The sequence below is a fragment of the Oryctolagus cuniculus genome, chromosome 3 (assembly GCF_964237555.1).
Source record: "Oryctolagus cuniculus chromosome 3, mOryCun1.1, whole genome shotgun sequence".
NCBI lineage: Eukaryota > Metazoa > Chordata > Mammalia > Lagomorpha > Leporidae > Oryctolagus > Oryctolagus cuniculus.
In genome coordinates, this window is record NC_091434.1 from 147,665,079 (window position 1) to 147,686,006 (window position 20,928).

The 20,928-nt window shown below is 41.3% G+C and overlaps 1 long non-coding RNA gene across 1 annotated transcript; it reads right to left on the minus strand.

The window, feature by feature from the left end:
- Positions 1–929: 929 nt before the first annotated feature.
- On the minus strand, positions 930–10,394 carry LOC127491654 (uncharacterized). The gene is made up of 3 exons (XR_007920505.2): positions 10,243–10,394; positions 6,015–6,104; positions 930–2,030 (listed from the first exon to the last, which is right to left on the minus strand). It is a non-coding gene; the product is annotated as an uncharacterized lncRNA (long non-coding RNA).
- Positions 10,395–20,928: the final 10,534 nt, after the last annotated feature.

Below are 20,928 nucleotides of genomic sequence, written 5' to 3' on the forward strand. Positions count from 1 at the left end.
CCCTTTCTGCTTCCCTGTGTCACCCAGAGAGGAGCTCTACCCAATTCCCCTCTTCCACAATGAAGTATGGAGGCAGGTGCGACTTCATGGCCTGGCTGCCACAGCCTTTTGCTCCATTGATCTCTATGTTCCACTGAAGTCAGAGGGACACCTGGCTTCTCCATGTTCCATGACACAGGGTGTAGAAGAATTGTTTTATATGCTCTGCTTCTCACTGAAACTTGGGTAAAATGAACTTTCTGTTTTATATTTCTTATATCTCAGGTGCTTTTCTTCGATTCAGACAGATTCTATCCCTAAATCTTCTTTCCTTTTCTCCACTAACCTAGCGCTCTTGGACCAAGTTTGGGTGGCTTTATTTTCCTTTCTTTTAAGAAGACTTCCAAAAAGTGGCCTCTCCTTCCTCATGCAAATAGAATTGTCTAAGACCTGCCTCCACTGCCTGACTAGTTTTCTTCCTGAGATGGATGCAACCTCATGCTCCTCGTGTGTGCTACCTCCTGCATTGTAGTAGATGTTGAGGTCTTTTTGTGTATGTAGATAGCATTTTGAGATGAGAGGTCTTCAGAAAAATTAGGGAAAGGACATATTCATGATGTCAAAATATTTTTTTAGAGATTTATTTATTTGAAAGGCCTAGTGACACAGAGACAGAGAAAGAGAAAAATCTTCGATCTGGTGATTCATTTCCCAAATGCCCTCAACAGTTAGGGTTGGGCCAGGCCAAAGCCAGGAGTCAGGGACTCCACCAAGGTCTCCTTTGAGGGAGGCAGGAATCCAAGTACTTGGGCCAGCATCTGCTGCCTCCCAGGTACATTAGAAGAAAGCTGGACCAGAAGCTTGGGAAGCCAGGACTTGAGCCAGCACTCTGATGTGGGATGTGGGCATATGAAATGAGGACTTAATTGCTTCACAATACCCACAAATGCTTTTACCCCAAAATAAACAACTTTTAATTCCATTTTCCATGAATGTTTGGACATACCCTTAAATATGGATGTTTATATATATAAACACAATGTGCACTTTCTGTTTGATTTGCATTGCACCATAAAATCTCGAGGGGCTACTCTGTTGGCTCCTCTTCTGGCCTCCTTCCATCTTTTGGAGTGTCCTAGGTTGTTCTTGGTTAGCTTCAAAAAGGTCAGAGATGCAGATTTTGTCACTCCAACCAAGATGGAAATCCATAGATCATTAATTCCCTGCTGATGGGTTCTTTAGATGGTACTCTGTCGCTCCCCCTCTTCGTGGAGGAACGACACAGGACCCTGCGCTGTTCTTTTGTCTGCTCGGCCCTTCCCGGGTTTGCTGCTGGTTCTTCCCGGGTTGGCTACCGACCCTTCCACCTCCGTGGAAGGGCGGTTCCCCCTAGCCACTTTCCCCACTTCCGCAGGGGAGCGGCACACAGCCGGCCGGCTCTCTCGGGGGCTGCACAGGTGTTCCCTCAGATGTTCCTGGTGCATGTTGTCTCTCTCCTCCTTTATAGTCCTCTTCCACCAATCCCAACTCTGCTACCCACACGCCGAGTACGCTGCTCTCCTCCAATCAGGAGCAGGTCCTGCTGTTTATTGGTTGAACTGGAGGCAGCTGTGTAGAAGCTGTTTCCTCCTCTCCCAGCGCCATATTGTGGGAGAGCAGATGCATAGAATAAGTCTTAATTCCAGTAACTTAGTCTAGTCCGAGTTGCTCCCAGTTGCTCCCCACAGTACTCCCATCAAGAAAAGGTTCAAATTGCAACCTGAGTTTCAGAGCAGAGCATCACTCGGTGGCTGAACTGTCCGGGTGCCTCTCCCTGTGCCTCCCTCCTTCATGCTCCTTCTGCTAGGGCCAGCCTTCCTTCAGCTGCAGGGTATGTGGGGCTGCAGAGCCTGCCAGGCCTTGTGGTGCCCTGGAGCCCAGCTTAGCTTCCACACTGCCTTGATCCTCATCAGCAAGCTGTGTGGACAGATGGAGACTCTTTTTAGTTTTCCGCTTGTGAGCAGTTTGTTGTGCAGCATAATCCGACTTAGGCCACGAGGTGTAGTTAGGCTCTATCATGTAAAAAATCAATACAAAGAGCAAAGGGTTGGTGAACTGAATCTGATGTCAACTTTTTCAAATGTAAAAATAGCACCCACATAGATTTTAAATACACATTTAATGAGAGACAGTGTCTGTGGCCAGTTGTTCCTCTTTATAGTAATCCTGAATAAATAATTCATTCGGAGACTGAATTACTTAGTGATTCATTTGCCTAGACCCAATGCCAAAGCAATGATTTCCAAACCTGACTGCACAACAGAATCACCTGGGAAACCTATTAAAAATACAGATCCTTAATTGATGTGGGGACCTCAGATCCCGTAGTTTTAGAGTAGAGGTGAGAACCCAAGTCACCTGCAGAGCAGGCAGCAGTCATTCCAGTGTACTTGCCTTGGGGATTTTTGCCCATGACTAAACGCAAGTTGAATACTAGTTCTGGTTTTTCATTAAATACTACACTCGCTGGGTGCTGCCGCTGCCAAGTGACTCTGGTTCCAATATGATTTCTCCTAATGTACTTGGAACAGCTTTCCATTTCATCTAAGTTTTTTCAACTCTCCCTTAAATTAGATTCTCTGTTCAAAATTTTATTGCTCGCCCAGCAAATATTTGCTAGGACACCATGTACTGCCCAAATGCCCTCTCTGTCATTAGTGACTATTATTAATTATTAATTGCTTCCAAATAGAATCCTTCAGCAAGCTTTGCTTTTTGGCAGTATCATGCAGTGCTTTCAGAATTATGTCTGTTATTCATAGAGGTATGCATAGTTCTTCTGGCTATGATTTATTATATGGTGTGATTTATTTATTTAATTTAAATTGCAGCTTGTGGTCTATGTAATAACAATGGTGTTTCAAATGTATCTATTTATGAATGTTTGGGACTTATGTAAGTATGTAAAACATAATCAGACATGTTCTCTTAAGAAGTGATTTGTAACGGGAAAATGTAATCTTTATCCTCATATTAGTATTTTGAGAAATTATTTGGTAATTAGAGTTATTTAAATATTAGATGCAAATGAAACTATGTGTATTATTATAAATATTTCTCGATTTGAATTTTCAAAGTTTACAAATTCTTATATCTCCTCAAAGAGTGATTAGAGGAAGCAGAATTACCTGCTCAAGGGAAAAACAACTTGGAATCTTATCAATTTGCTTTCTTATTACCATGAAGCCAATTTGAATAATCAAAATTTTTTACACTGCAGTAATTCTGCTTTTAAAGCCCTCATTTGAGCAGAGGAGTGATAACATCGGTGGACTCCTTATATATGTCCTGGTTGTGATTATGTCTCAACCTCACCTTGCTGAAGAGCCCATGAGAGTATTTTAGGCATGGAAAACCAAGATACTCTGGCCAAAAAAAAAAAAAAAAGACCTAAATGAAAGATCTCTGCGAGTGAGATCCCAGTGGAAAGAATGGGCCACCAAAGAAGGAAGTTCCTTTCTCTGAAGGGAGGAGAGAACTTGCACTTTGACTATGACCTTGTCGAAATAATATCAAAGTCAACAAACTCAAAAGGCTTCCATAGCCTTGGCAACTCATGACAAGAGCCTAAGGTGATTACTGATGCCATAAACAAGAGTGTCAATTTGTTAAGTCAACAACAGGAGTCACTGTGCACTTACTCCCCATGTAGGATCTCTGTCCTTAATGTGTTGTGCAATGTTAATTAATGTTATAACTAGTACTCAAAGAGTACTTTATACTTTGTGTTTCTGTGTGGGTGCAAACTGTTGAAATCTTTACTTAGTATATGCTAAATTGATCTTCTGTATATAAAGAGAATTGAAAATGAATCTTGATATGAATGGAATGGGAGAGGGAGCAGGAGATGGGAGGGTTGTGGGTGGGACGGAAGTTATGGGGAGAAACAGCCATTGTAATCCGTAAGCTGTACTTTGGAAATTTATATTTATTAAATAAAAATTTAAAAAAATAAATAAACCCACTTTGTGTGAATATTAAGTGGAAAATTAAAAGGTAGAAAAATAAACCTACATGTCTCTCTCATGAGGATTCACAGCACCAAGAAATCACATGAGCTGTCACTGCAAGTGTGGCCAGGCAGGAGCTATGGTAATTGTAAGCAGATGTATAGAGGACATTTTCTCCAAATATATTTCTTTTTAAAAAATTTTAATTGACAGGTAAAAACTATGTTTATGGCGTATGACATGATGTTTTGATATATGTGTACATTGTGCCAAATGCGTTTCTAAAATTACATATAAATCAGAAGCTTAAGTAGCTTTCTGCTTCTTTTCAACAAAGCGAAAGCATCCACATGAGAGGAAGAAGATGTGGTCTTTGTCATACCTCACTTATCATGATGTCCTCTAATTTCATCCATTTTGCTGCAAATGACAGAGTTCCATTTTTTTCTGGATGATTAATATTCCATTGTATATAAATGCCAAGTTTTCTTTATCCAAAGCTGAAAAAAAATCCTCAGTCTAAAGACAGAATAGTGATTAGTAAGAGGCTAAGAGGGATGAAGGGAAAGAGGGCGTTTGGATAATGGGTACCAAAGCAGAGATAGATAGAAGGAATAAGTTCCTAGTGTTGCACAGCTTAGAGGGTGGCTATAGTTCACAGTAGCCTAGTATGTATTTTATGGTCAGAGAGAAAAAAGGATCTCTAAACATCTAATGAAATAAAATCATAGAAGGAGTTATGACATTGTTTATACTGATTTGATCAATTGTATATTTGGATTGAAATGTCACAATGAAGCCCTGAACATGTAAGATGATTATTAATAATTTTTTTAAGATTTATTTAATTTTATTTGAAAGACAGTGTTACAGGGAGAGGTAGAGACAGAGAGAGGTCTTCCATCAAGTGGTTCACAGCCTAGATGGCTGCAATTAGCCAGAGCTATGCTGAGCTGAAGCCAGGAGCCAGGAGCTTCCTCCAGATCTCCCACGTGAGTACAGGGACCCAAGGACCTGGGCCATCTTCCACTGCTATCCCAGGCCGTAGCAGAGAGCTGGATGGGAAGAGGAGCAGCTGGGACTAGAACTGGCATCCACATGGGACGCCGGCGCTTCAGGCCAGGGCTTTAACCTACTGCGCCACAGCGCCAGCCCTTAATAATAAAATTTTACAAATTAATAACATACATAAAACAAGGGATGCAAAGTCCATCATACATTCAAAGCATATATAGTAAGTGCCTATGATATCATGCATTATTCTAGGTGCTAAGGATAAAACAGTCTACAAGCCGACAAAATCCTTAACTCTCCTTCCTTGGAGCTTGGAGTCAAACAAAATAAATAAACTAGAAAAACAGTCACAAAGCAGAACCCACTGGAACAAGCTCTGGCGGGTCCCCAGAGGAAGGTCACTCCACTCCTTACAGAAAGACTTAAACATCCACTGAAGGCTTTTCCTCAAAGGATAGTATAACATCCCTGTTATCCATGGATACTGGCTCCAGAATTTCCTGCAGATACCAATATCCATAGATGCTCGTTTTTTATGTCAAATGGTATCAAGTTTGCACATGACCTGCTTATATTTCCTTTTTTTAAAAAAAGATTTTTTTTTTATTTATTTGGAAGACAGAGTTACAGAGAAGTAGAGACAGAGAGAGAGGTCTTCCATCCACTGGTTCACTCCCCAGATGGCCTCAATGGCTGGAGTTCGCCGATCTGAAGCCAGGAGTAAGGAGCTTCTTCCGAGTCTCCCACATAGGTTCAGGGGCCCAAGGACTTGGGCCATCTTGTACTGCTTTCCCAGGCCATAGCAGAGAGCTGGATCGGAAATGGAACAGCCTAGTCTCGAACCGGCGCCCATATGGGATGCCAGCACTTCAGGCCAGGGCTTTAACCCGCTGTGCCACAGCGCTGGCCCCTACCTGCATACATTTTTTCTGGTCATTTTAAATCATCTTTAGATTACTTATAGGACCTAAATTCTATGTAAATTGCTGTTATACTGTTCAGGTAATAATAGCAAGAAAAGTCTGTACTTACTCAGTACCAGGGAGTTTTTTTTTTCTGTATGGTTTTGCTTTACGATTGATTGAATCCACAGAGGTGGAACCCACAGTTTTGGAGGACTACCTGTAAATGGGATGCAAAGCATTATTGGTCATGTTGTAGAGAAGAAAACTTTATTCTGTGTAGTATCTTTTTTTTTTTTTTTTTTGACAGGCAGAGTTAAACAGTGAGAGAGAGAGACAGAGAGAAAGGTCTTCCTTCCGTTGGTTCACCCCCCAGATGGCTGCTATGGCAGGCATGCTGCACTGATCCAAAGCCAGGAGCCAGGTGCTTCCTCCTGGTCTCCCATGCAGGTGCAGGGCCCAAGCACTTGGGCCATTCTCCACTGCCTTCCCAGGCCACAGCAGAGAGCTGGACTGGAAGAGGAGCAACCGGGACAGAATCCAGCACCCCGACTGGGACTAGAACCCGGGGTGCCGGCCCCACAGGCAGAGGATTAGCCTAGTGAGCTGCGGCGCTGGCCCTCTGTGTAGTATCTTACACAAGGTTGAGAACCTCCACATTTATATCTCCAACTGCCTTTTGACATCTCCATTTGGATGCACAATGTGCAGCTCACACAAAAAATGCCCTAAACAAAATTCCTGACTCCTTACAGTCCTAAACTTGCTTCTACCTCAGTGTTCCCCATTAGAGTACATGGCACTTGATTTAACTCCCTAGCACAAACACTTAAAAGACATCCTTGATACATCTTTTCCTACATCCACTCCATCGACCACACACTTCAATTTCAAGATATGTGCTGACTCTGACCATGGATCATCTTCCCTTTGTCACCTGTGCCTGAGCCATTATCATTTCTCACAGGCATTCCTGCTACCTGGTTTCCCTGTACCCTTCTTTCATGGTCCCCTAGTCTAATCTGATAGTGACTAGACTGATCTTTCAAAGACATTATCCATCATTTCACTCCACTGCTCAAATCCCACTGATGGCTTTCGTCACACTTCCTATAAAACTCACATTCCTTTTGTCCTGTGCTTTGGCATCACTTGGGGGTTGCTCAGTTATTATCACTCAGCGAGGTGTCACCTGATCTTCTCTATGAGAATTGGCCTGTTCCCTCCACCTCTGCCAATTTCCTCAACCTTCAGTTTTTCTTCATAGCAATTACTGCAGCTTGAGGTTTTTATATTTATTGTTTACTGGTTTGTGATGTCCGCTTACCTCATGAGAATGTGAAATCCATGAACACAGGGACTCTGCCATGTGTCTTACTGTGTTCCCAGTTTCTAAAACTAATGCCTGGTGCACAACAATTGTGCAGTAAAAATATCTTCTGAATGACTGAAAAAATCAAGGACAAGGTATTCAAGATCACTGTGTTACACAACTCCTTTGGACGTGACACATTCCACAGCTACTTGTAGCAGTTATGAAATTTGCAAGGTACAAGACTTTGTAGTGGATTTAGGGAACAAAAAAATTGTTTTTATATTTTGATTGGGAAAGGGGCTCTGAGCGGCTGCATGGCAAGACATTATGTAGATGATCTTCATACTATTTGGTCTAAGATAGATGAAAAGTATCCGCTGTGGTTCACATGTATTGTGAGTGTGTCCTGAGAGGTTTCCTGTGTTGGAAGCTCGGTCCTCTGTGTGGTGTTGTTTGGAGGAGAAGGAGGAGGTACCTTGATCTGGGGTTTAGTGCAAGGTCATCAAGTCATTGGTGGTACTGCGCTTAGAAGGGATTAATGGCGTTCTTGTGGAACCCTAGTTAGCTATGGTGAGACTGAGTTTCTAAAGAACAAGACGGGCTGTTGCTGCAGATCACTAGGCTAATCCTCTGCCTGCAGCACCAGCACCCCGGTTCTAGTCCCAGTTGGGGCGCTGGTTCTGTCCCGGTTGCTCCTCTTCCAGTCCAGCTCTCTGCTGTGGCCCGGGAAAGCAGTGGAGAATGGCCCAAGTGCTTGGGCCCTGCACCTGCATGGGAGACCAGGAGAAGCACCTGGCTCCTGGCTTCGGATCAGTGCAGCGTGCCAGCCGTAGCAGCCGTTGGGGGGTGAACCAACGGAAGGAAGACCTTTCTCTCTGTCTCTCTCTCTCTCTCTCTCTCTCTCACTGTCTAACTCTGCCTATCAAAAAAATAAATAAATAAAGAACAAGACAGGCCTGTTCCCTCTCCCTGGCTTCCTGTCCCACCCTGTGGTCTCTCACACATATTCTGACCGTTTTTACGCCATCTGCCTTGAAAGCATTACCGGAGCCAAGCAGGAACTGGTGTCATGCCCTTGGGCCTCTAGAACCGTGAGATGAATAAATCCCTTTTCTGTATAAATTAGTCAGCCATAGGTATTTCGCTACAGCAATGAAAAACAGACTAATAGATACAGTATCCTTACAAGTTTTCCTTCCATCTCAGTCTTCCATTTTTGCAGAGAACATGCTGGGTCATTTGGAACATATTTTCTTGTTATTCTATGAACAATGAGAAATAATTTTTACATATCTGAATAATTTTGCTCAATTAAGCCTTGGAATTTCATTTCATTAAGAGTGGAAATAAGGTGGCTTCCATAGTAGCCTTTGAGAGGGAAAAGAAAACCCGAGCGATGGCTTCAGGATGAGGAGTTTCTGGATTCCTTGAGCACCTGCTGAGGTTGTTCATATCCTTAGGTGTTGGGTGTGCATATGGCCAGCCGTGTGTCTCTGTCCTTTACTTTAGTATGTACCAGCTCATTGAGATCACCTGGAGATGGCTTTCGCTGTGACTCCCAGATCAACTGGTCTTAGTCTTTTAGACTCATCAGCTGAGCCAGCAGCCACCCATGGCAGAGAGCAAACAGAGCTGTACTCCGTGGAGGCTCCTGACCAGCCACAGACTCCTCTTCCTCTTCTTGCTCTGTTGCGCAGCAGCTCATTGGAATTGGTCATCTTGTTCTGCGCAGCCTAGCAAAAATGAGGGACATCTTTACGTTTGGGATGTTGCTTCTCATTTCAGGCTCCTGATGGTGGCTCAGCGTCACTGAATCAATGAACTCTATAGAATCAGTATCTCCAAAGCAATTTCACCTTTATTTTTGTTTCTGCCCTTCTGATCTGGAAACTCGCTGTCTATTGCAAGCGCAATTCTGGTGTAATTCAGCAGTGTAGACACTTCTGGAGTTTTTCCTGTATCAGTCTCCCACTTGAGTTCTGTGTTAAATGATAGATCCAGTCTCTCATGGAGACTGTCTGCTAAGCACCTCTGACTGGCCCAACATCTAAAATACAATGGGTTTCTGCCACGCTGTTACCTAACAGGCCAAGATGCTCTTGAGTGGTCTGAGATTTGGTAGGAATTTCTGTCTTTAAGATTATGTAAAGAGATCCAAGATGACTGACTAGTGAGGCCCTGTGTTTGTTCCTTATTATTTCTTGCTGCCTGCTAATTTTAAGTTTTATTTTTTTCTTGCTTTCCTAAGTCCTTACAATACATTTTTAGATTGTCTAATAGGATCAGAGGTGAAATAAATTAAATTAAAGCTTAAAACATTCAACACAAAAAGCTGGGTATTTTTTCAAAAGAAAACAGGCAAATCTTTAGCCAGATGAAGAAAAAAACTCAGATTTGGAAGTGAAAAGGGAGACATTACAATTAATATCACAGAAATACAAAGGATCACTAGAAACGACTATGAATAATTATATGCTAACAAATTAACAAGCCTTGAAGAAATGGATAATTTCCTGGATATGTAGAGCCTACAAAGATTAAATCAATAAAGTACAGAAAATATAAACAGATCAATAACATAAGGAGATTAGAGAAGCAACTAAAAGTCTCCCATCAAAGGAAGGTCCAGGACTCAATGACTTTATAATTAAATTCTATGAAATATTTAATGTCTCAAACTATTCCAAGATCTGGGACAGGTTGGAACTCTGCCAAACTTTTTTATGAGGCAGCAGAGACTCAACACAAAAAGGAAACTACAGACCAATATTCCTGATAACATAGATACAAAAATTCTCAATAAAATATTAGCAAACCAAATCTAACACTATATAGAAAAGCTCATACAACATGAACAAATGGAATTTATTCCAGGAATGCAAGGATTGTTCATTTGCAAATCAATAAAGCCAGGAAGTACATCAAAAGAATGAAGAACAGAAATCATAAGATCACCTCAATAGATACAGAAAAATCACTGGATAAGATTAAACAACTCTTCATGATAAAATCTCTCAATAAATTAGGTATAAAAGGAACATACCTCAAAATTATAAAGGCTATCGATGACAAATCCAGAGTCAGTATCATTCATAATTAATGAGGAAAACTGAAAGCATTTCCCCTTAATTCTAGGAGAAGAGGATAATGTCCACTTTCACCACCCTTATTCAATATAGAACTGGAAATATTAGCAAGAACTATTAAGGAAGGGAAGGAAATAAAGGGCATCAAAATTGGAAAAAGAGGAAGTAAAATATTCATGTTTGCTGATGACATGATTTTGTACATGGAAAAACCTAAACACTCCACCAAAAATGCTATTAGAACTGATAAACCAAATCTGTAAAGTTTCAGGGTACAAACTCAGCATGCAAACAAGTAGCATTTATACACCAATAATGAATTTGATGAAAGGGAAATCAAGAAAGAAATCCCACTCACAATAGCTACAAAAATTAAATATTTAAGAATAAAATTAACCAAAGAAGTAAAAGATCTCTACAATGAAAACTGTAAACCACCAATGAAAGAAGCAATCAAAGACCCAAATGAGGAAAGATTTCCATTGTTTATCTGTTGGAAGAATTAACTTCATTAAAAAGTTCCTACTACCCAAAGCAATCCACAGATTCAATGCAATCCCTATTAAAATACAAGTGAAATTCTTTATAGAACTTGAAAAAAAATTCCTAAAAGTCATGTGGGACCACAAAGAACCAGAATAGCCAAAGTGATCCAGAGGTGAAAAAAACATCCAAGCCACAGGCATCACAATATCTAATTTCAAAGCATACTACACAGCTTTAGAAATTTATACCACGTTTCACTAGCACAAAAACTGACACACAGATCACTGGAACAGAATAGAGAACCTAGAAATTAATCCACATACATATAGCAAATGATTTCTGAAAAGGCTATCAAGAAGATACATTGAATAGAGAATAGTGGTTTTTTTTTTTTTTTTTTTTTTTTTTTTACAGGCAGAGTGGACAGTGAGAGAGAGAGACAGAGAGAAAGGTCTTCCTTTGCTGTTGATTTACCCTCCAATGGCTGCCACGGCCGGCACGCTGCGGCCAGTGCACCGTGCTGATCCGAAGGCAGGAGCCAGGTGCTTCTCCTGGTCTCCCATGGGGTGCAGGGCCCAAGGACTTGGGCCATCCTCCACTGCACTCCCTGGCCACAGCAGAGAGCTGGCCTGGAAGTGGGGCAACCGGGACAGAATCCTGCACCCCGACCAGAACTAGAACCCAGTGTGTCGGCGCCGCTAGGCGGAGGATTAGCCTGTTGAGCTGTGGTGCCGGCCGAAAATAGTTTTTTTTTTTTTTTTTTTTTTTTTTAACATTATTTTGTGCTGACACAACTGGATATCCATGTGTAGAAAAGAGAAGTTAGATCTCTACCTCTTACCATATACAAAATCTACTCAAAATGGATCAGCGACCTAAACATAAGAGCAGGAACTATGAAATTGCTAGAGAAAAGCATAGGAGAAACACTTTAAAACATTGGTGTAGGTAATGACTTTCTGAATAAGATCCCCAAAGAGCAGGCAACAAAAGCAAAATTAGACAAATGGGGCTATTTCCGACTCAGAAGCTTCTGCACAGCAAAGGAAACAAAAGTGAAGAGACTGCCAACAGAATTGGTGAAAATATTTGCAAGCTACTTATCTGACAAAGGGTTAATATCAAGCATATATCAGCAACTCAAAAATCTCAACAATAAAAACAATCATTCCACTTAAGAAATGGGCAAAGGACTTGAATAGATACTTTTCAAAAGATACAAATGGCCAATAAATACATGAAAAAAAATCTCAATATCATTTGCCATCAGGGAAATGCAAATCAAAATCATGGTGACATATCACCTTATCTCTGTCACAATGGCTGCTATCAAAAAGACAATAAAGGCTAGCAAGGAGGTAGAGAAATTGCAATTCTTAATGTAGCTGAGAATGTAAATTATACTGTCAATTTGAGAAGTATGGAGATTTCTTAAAAAGAAAACCTAGAAATAGAACTGCCATACAACTCAGCAATCCCTTTACAGGGTGCGTGTGTGTGTGCGTGTGTGTGTGTGTGTGTGTGTGTGTGTGTAGAAGACATGAACACATTGTATCAAAGAGTTTCCTTCTCCATCATGTTTATTGCAGCATTGTTCACAATAGCTAATATATGGAATCAATCAAAATCAAGGTGTCCATTATCCAATGAATGAGTAAAGAAAAATGTGGTAGATTTATGCAGTGGGTATATTTAAGAATGAACTATTGTTTGTAGCAAAATGGATGCAACTAGAGGACATCATGTTAAGTGAAATAAGTCAGACATAGCAAGAGAAATAGTTTATGTTCTCCCTTGTATATGGAAGCTAAAACAAACAAACAAAAAACCTCAATATGAACACAGAATGGTGAATACTAGAGGTTGGGATGGGTAGGTATGTTAGAGGGAATTTGGGTAACAGGTACCAAATCGAAATTGGATAGGAGGAATAAGTTCCTTCTTATACATAATAAACTAGTATATGATGTGTGAACAAATAGAAGAAATAAGTACCAAGCCTCTAATCATAAAGTAATATCAAAGAAGGAAAAATGTTGATTGCTGTGTTTTGATCAGTACATATTTTAAACATGTATTGGAATATCACAGTGTAGTGCATAAATATGTACAATTATTAATAAAAGTAAGGAGAAATAGCAGCAAGGTCTGTTTGAGAAGTCTTCACAAATTTACAGTCTTTAATACTAACTTGGATATCAGTCCTAATTGAAACAAACAAACAAACAAAACCATTTATTTGAGAGGTTTTGAAATCAGAGAGAGAGGGGTGAGTTTTCCCATCTGCTAGTTCATTCCTCAAATGCCTGCAAAGACCAGGGGTGGGCCAGGCTACAGCTGGGGGCAGGGATCTCAGTCCAGGTCTCTTACATGGTTGACAGTTACTTGAACTATCAATACTGCTTTCTATGATGTGTATTATTAGGAAACTGAAATTAGAAGTTGGAGCTGGGAATTGAACCTAGGCATTCCAGTGTGGGACATGGGCATCCAAGCCTCTAGGTTAATTGACTGTTCCCTGAAACAATTTGGCTTTTATAACTATTGCACTTCTTATTTTATATCTTTATCCTCTTCTGCTCTTTAGAAAATGCCCTGGCCACACATAAGTGGATGTTTGGCTTTACAAGAATTTGTCTATTTTTCTTCATTCCTGAAGGCAATTAAACTCTTATGGGACACAGTGTTGATGAGAAATGAGAAACATTCTCATACCTGGAATATTTCTTGTAGGAGGAATGGTTGAATTAATTGTCAAACCCTGTGATGCTTCACTACGCACTTTGGGAATATGTTGCAGAATTTTGTGTTTATGAAAATATAGAAGCATGGCATTTTTGAGAGCTAAAATCTGTGATACTGAATCCAAACTGATTTTTGTCTTATATCAATTTTCAAGCTTTATGGGAGTGGGTTATGGTGGCAGCCCTCTCTCATTATGTCTTCAGGGAAGTCACCTAGAGTGTTGCTGCGTGGTGTGTGTAAGGAGAGAACAATTTTTTTTACAGCTTTCTCAGGACAAGAGATGAACTAGAAATTATAGTATTTTAAGTTTGTAGTTTATTGAAGAGATTTAACACTGGCTTTTTCCACCAAGATTTCATTTTTATAAAGCATTTTTCTGAGCAATTTTACTACGTTTCCCCATAGGGCTATTTATATTGCTAGGCATATTATCATGTAAAGTTTTGCTGTTATTCTCATTTAGATTGGCTGTGCAGCCTGCCCCAAATTCAGGAGATAATTGAGTTTTTCAGTATTTTCCTCTGGGGGTACACCTTGACAAAATCAGTGCAAGGGAAAAGAGAAGGCACATGGCATTTTTAGGTGGACTCATATGCATATCATTAAGCATTTGTTTTCCAAGATGAGCAATGTGCATCATAAACACTGTTTTCCACTGTCTCCCATGGTCAGGGATGGAGTGAGCCTTAGGGAAGTCTACTGCATAGATTTCTATGTCTTGTTTATGAAAAATAGAGAATTTTTACATTTTGATGAGCCTGCATCAAAATATCCCTCTAAGCCAAAACAGCAATTGCAAATTGACCCTGGCATCATGTCCTGCTTTGGAAACCATTTGGGTAGAGAAACCTACATTTAAAATTATACAACAAAAAATTATGAATACAGAACAGAATATACTTTGAAAAGGGAAGAACAAAGAGGAAGCTGTCAACAGATGGGAGGTGGAAGGGGAAAGGAAGTTGGAGGGTCAGGCAGGAGAGATAATATCCTCATTTACAAACTGCAGAGCCAAGAGTTGAATTACTGCACTTTAATTAAAATGGCAAAGATAAGCAATAGATGAATTAAAAATTGTAATCCAAACACACACAAAAATGAAGAGAAGTAGGTTAAGGCACCTGTGTTTCATATCAGAGTGCCTAGGTTTGATGCCCTCTTCCAGCTCCTGATTCAAGTTTCTTCTTAATACAGACCCTGGGAGGCATGGGTGATGGCTCAGGTTATTGGGTCCTTGCTACCCACGTAGGAGATCTGGATTGAATTTCTGGCTCCCAGGTTTGGCCTGGGCCAGCTCTGGGTATTTTGAGCATTTGTGGAGAGAACTGGGGAGTGAACCAGCAAATGGGAACACTGACCCTTTCCCCCTCAAAATAATAATAATTTTTAAAAATACATAAAGAAAGGAGAAGGGGAAGGCAGGAAATTAATAGATTTTTTAAAATAGATTCACCATGTCTAAAGTTAATAAATCAAGGAACAGCAGCACAAGCACATTCTTTTTCTATTTTTAAATAACTTTTGGCCGGTGCCGTGGCTCAATAGGCTAATCCTCTGCCTTGCGGTGCCGGCACACCGGGTTCTAGTCCCGGTCACGGCGCTGGATTCTGTCCTGGTTGCCCCTCTTCCAGGCCAGCTCTCTGATGTGGCCTGGGAGTGCAGTGGAGGATGGCCCAAGTGCTTGTGCCCTGCTCCCCATGGGAGACCAGGAGAAGCACCTGGCTCTTGTCTTCGGATCAGCGTGATGTACCGGCCGCAGCGGCCATTGGAGGGTGAACCAATGGCAAAAAGGAAGACGTTTCTCTCTGTCTCTCTCTCACTGTCCACTCTGTCTGTCAAAAATAAAAAAAAAAATAACTTTTTTATTGTGGTGAGAATATTTAATGTGAGATCTACCCTCTTAACAATCTTTAATCTGTACAATATAGTATTGTTTACTACAGGAAGAGCACAATTTTAGAGATATTAGAGGGGCCAGTGTTATGTAGCAGGTTAAGCATCCTACATGGGTGCCACCAGTTGGAGTTCTGGCTGCTCCATTTCCAATCCAGTTCCTTGCTAATGAACTTGGAAAAGCATGAGAAGATGGCCCAAGTTCTTGGGTCCCTCCCACCCATGTGGGAGACATGGATGGAGTTCCAGGCTCTTGGGTTTGGCCTGGCCCAACCTCTACTGTTATGGCCATTTTGTGAGTGAACCAGCGAATGGAAGATCTCTCTCTCTTTCTCTCTGTCTCTGTCTCTCCCTCTTTCTCTGTAACTCTGTCTTTCAAATAAATAAATAAATCTTTTTAAAAAAAGCTATTGGAGTGGTAAGCAAAAATACTAGAACTGAAAATGTTTTCAAATGATGTTCTCTGTGTACAGGGTAGAGGGAATCAAGAGGGACTATGTGGGAAATGCTTGTTTTACTTTTATTTTTTTAAATTCTTTATTTTGGATTTTTTAAAAAAATTATTTATGTGAAAGGCAGAGTTACAGTGAGAGAGAGAGCGAGAGAGAGAGAGAGAGATAGAGATTGAGATATCTTCCATCTGCTGGTTCACTCCCAAATGGTCACTATATCAGGGGCTGGGCCAGGCAGAAGCCATGAGCATCAGCTAGGTCTCCCACGTGGGTGCAGGGGCCCAAGGACTTGGGTAATCTTGCTGCTGCTCCCCCAGGCACATTAGCATGGAACTGGATCAGAAGTGGAGCAGCAAGGATTTGAACCAGCACCCATATGGGATGTTGGCACTGCAGGCGATGGCTTAACCTGCTGCTCCACAGCGCCAGCCCCAAAATGCTTATTTTTAATTAAAAGTTTTTAGTTGTTTTAAAATTAGCTATTTTAAATTATTTTTGCTATGTACATAAATTCAATTTTAGTTTGTTTATTTATTCAAGACTCAGTGCAGCTCCCATCAACTTGTTCACACCCTAAATGCCTGCAACAGCTGGGACTGGACTGGCGCTGTAGGTAAGAGCCAGGAACACAAGCCAGGCCTCCCTCAGGGGTGTCAGGACCCTAGGGGCCCAAGTACTTGAGCCTTCAGCTCTGCCTCGGCTTTGATTGAAGGAACTGGATCTGATGAGAAGAGTTCTAGGAAAAAATCGGGCAGCTCCAGTATGTGAGGTCATCAGTGTCTTACGTAAAGCTGTGGTTTGTTAAAATTTCTTTCTTGGTGTCTCATCTTGTAGATGCAGCACAGAAGAAGCACAATTCCTCTGCCTCCTCACCAGCTTTCCTAAGGAGAGTTTCTTGGGGGATGCAGGAGAGGAGACAGTTCCCTGTCTTTGTGTGAATGTGTCTTAGAAAGAGGACACTTCGTAAGGGGGTGGTAATGAGGGAGAACTCAGTGTGGAGATAATGAGAGATTTCCTGTGGGGGAGGTCAGGGCCCTGGGGGTGAGGAGTTGGTACGGGAAGTGCCATGCCACCTGCCTTCTTTTCAGATGGGGGCTTCCAGTTCTGTCAGTGGATAACACCTGGGCCTCCAGGGAGGTATAACAGGGAAAGATCCTAGAGCCCCAACTACTGAGTTCATGGCCCCGGGAACTGTGGTGCAGGTCCCCATGATGGCATAGGGGGGTGAGGGGAGGAGTCACTGCTGAGACGCTATGGGGGCACCACCCATAAACACCAAGAATCAGGTTTTCTTGCCCATCTTTCTAGATCTGGTGAGGCCTAAGGTTCTTGGATGATCTAAAGAGAGGAGATAGTGTCTTTGAACATTCATAGATACTTAATTTCTTTCCATCTTGTTGAGTGGCAAAGAGGGTGAGCTCAAATCCATTCTGTTTTGAAATACTGTTATTGGAGAGTTGAGGGGCAATTCATATGTTTGTGGTGACACCAAAGCACCCCAGATGACTGCCTTGGCTGTGTTTCCAGATTAACCCTGGGAATGCATTTCTAGTCACTACTAAAACCAAGGACTCAGCCATGCACAATGCACATTGGCCACGAAAACAACTGCTTAAAAGGCACTTTAGCGGTGCACTGAGAAACAGTTTTACATTATGTTCAACAAATGCAAACATTGCCCTATAAATATTTGATCTTTAGCAAGCTGTGGTTTCTGTCTGGACAACTATCACAGTAAAAACAAAGCGAATATACAATTCCTTTTTTTTTGGACTGAATTTGGGAAAATTTGTTGCAATGACATCTGAGACACCAAGGCACCAGGCATCTCTGAGAACTGTTTGAAACAGGTAGGAGATGCACACTGACACAGCGAGAGAGGGAAGGGAGATGATAGGGCAGGCGCAGTGAAGGGAGAAAATCAATTGATCTTTGCACTGAAATTGCTGGACTCATGTAACAGGAGCTCTAGAGTGGATTTTTATTTACTTGTTTCTTTTCAACTGTATTTTATTTGCCATACTTTAGAAAATCATTAATTTTGGAGGGGGGAAACAAAAATTGTACATATTTATGGAGCACAGTGTCGTATTTCAATATATGTATACCAGGTGTACTGATCAAATCAGGGTTATTAACATTTCCTCCTCTTTGTCATTATGGTCAGAGCCTCAGAGCTCCTCTCTTCTATTTGCTCAGAAGGCATATAATGGGTTATTGTGAACCACAGTCAACCCACTGTGCTGAGTAACACTAGGAATATATGCCTTCTCTTTCTCTCTTTAAAGATTTATTTATTTTGGTGGCATGTACCAATGCCATCTCACTAGTCAAAGTGATCAGTTTCATAATGATAGGATTAAGTGTCAGAGGGATCACACAAACAAGACTAGTGTCTGCTAATACTAACTGATAGAATTAAAAAGGAGAGAATGATCCAACATGGGAAGTGGGATACACAGCAGACTCATAGAATGGCAGATGTCCTAAACAGCACTCTGGCCTCAGAATCAGCCCTTAAGGCATTCAGATCTGGCTAAGAAGCCCATGGGAATATTTCAGGCATGGAAAGCCAAGAAACTCTGGACAAAAAAAAAAAAAAAAACCTAAATGAAAGATCTCTGAGAGTGAGATCCCAGTGGAAAGAACAGGTCTTCAAAGAAGGAGGTACCTTTCTCTGAAGGGAGGAGAGAACTTCCACTTTGACTATGACCTTGTCTAAATAAGATTGGAGTTTGTGAACTCAAGAGGCTTCCATAGCCTTGGCAGCTCATGACAAGAGCCTAGGGTGATTACTGATGCCATAAACAAGAGTGTCAATTTGTTAAGTCAACAACAGGAGTCACTGTGCACTTACTCCCCATGTAGGATCTCTGTCCTTAATATGTTGTACTATGTGAATTAACGGCGTAACTAGTACTCAAACAGTACTTTACACTTTGTGTTTCTGTGTGGGTTCAAACTGTGAAATCTTTACTTAGTATATACTAAGTTGATCTTCTGTATATAAAGATAATTGAAAATGAATCTTGATATGAATGGGATGGGAGAGAGAGTGGGAGATGGGATGGTTCGCTGGTGGGAGGGAGGTTATGGGGGAAAAAGCCACTATATTCCAAAAGTTGTACTTTGGAAATTTATATTTATTAAATAAAAGTTAAAAAAAAGATTTATTTATTTTGAAAGGCAGGGTTGCAGAGAGAGAGAAGGGGAGAGAGGCAGAGATCAACCATCTGCTGGTTCACTCCCCAAATAACTGCAACAGCCGTGGCTGGGTCAGACTGAAGCCAGGAACCTGGAATTCTATCAGGGTCTCCCATATGGTACAGGGTCCCAAGCAGTTGGGCTATTCTCCACTACTTTACTAGGCACATTATCGGGGAGCTGGATTGGAAGAGGAGCAGCCAGGTTGGAACCGGTACCCATATGGGATGCTGGCATCACAGATGGCAGCTTTACCCACTACACCACAATGCCGGCCCCTATGCCTTCTAATTCTGACTTGGTACTCATTATCCAACCACCCTACATCCCCCCAACCTTCCCAACTTCTAGTAATTACTATTATACGTTTCAACTGAGGTATTTTTTTTAGCTTCCACATACGAGGTAGAATGTGTGATATCTGGGGGCCGGTGCCATGGCTCACTTGGCTAATCCTCTGCCTGTGGCATCGGCATCCCATATGAGCACCGAGTTCTAGTCCTGGCTGCTCCTCTTCCAGTCCAGCTCTCTGCTGTGGCCTGGGAGTGCAGTGGAGGATGGCCCAAGTGCTTGGGTGCCTGCACCCACGTGGGAGACCAGGAGGAAGCACCTGGCTCCTGGCTTCAGATCAGCGTAGCTCTGGCAGTAGCAGCCATTTGTGGAGTGAACCAAAGGAAGGAAGACCTTTCTCTCTGTCTCTCTCTCACTGTCTAACTCTGCCTGTCCAAAAAAAAAAAAAAAAAAAAAGGAAAGAAAAGAAAAGAAAGAATGTAAGAATGTGTGATATTTGTCTTTCTGTGAATGCTTTCTTTCACTTATCACAATGTCCTCCAGTTCTATCCATTTTACGGTAAATTAGAGTATTTCATTCTTTTTATGGCTGAATAATATTCCACTTCTTTTGTTTGTTTACAGGGCATTTCAAGCATTCTGGAAGGTTATAATTCCCATATTGAGAAAATAAGAAGTCTATCAAAGCAGGTTACTGATCTTATAGTTGCTTTGCATGCTGCTTACTCATGGTTGTTACCTATGACTCAGCAATCATCCAGGTTGAGACTGAGCCCAAGTCCATTGTGGGGGAAGATGCTGGAATCTGCACTATATTAAAATAATGTATGAAGTCCTTCCATTTGTCAGATATGCTTTAGTTAACTTTACATCTATTTTGGTCAATGCACTTTAGTAAAATTATTTCCTTGTTACAAAATAAGAGAGTCTGGAAGAGAGACTAAGAATATACTTATAAAAAATGTAAAGTACAAATCCTCATTAACCCTTAACTAAGGTCTCTTCTGTTAAAATTATACCAGGTCGAGTAAGCTCACACGTTTTTCTTCCTAGCTCTTTTTTATGATTTATTTGAAAGGCAGATTTACAGAGAGGCAGAGGCGGAGAGAGAGAGAGAGAAAAAGAGAATCTTCCATCTGCTGTTTCACTCCTCAGGTGGCTGCAATGGCCAGTGCTATGCTGATCTGGAGCCAGGAGCCAAGAGCTTCTTCCAGGTCTCCCACATGGGTGCAGGGACCCAAGGACTTGGACCATCTTCTACTGCTTTCCCAGGCCATACCACAGAGCTGGATCGGAAGTGGAGCAGCCAGGACTAGAACTGGTGCCCATATGGGATGCTGACAGGGCAGGTGGCTGCTTGACCTGCTATGTGACAACACAGGCCCCTCTGCCTCTCTTAAGATAATTGACATAACAATTAGGATAATTGCTGCTTGTGTCAATTGAGCCTTACTAAAGCCAGTAAGAAAAATTTATTTAAAAATTAAAGAAAACTACCATGCTTTTACATAAATTACTTTGTTTTTGATTTAATATTTTAATATTACAGATGTCATTTAAACTACTTTTGTA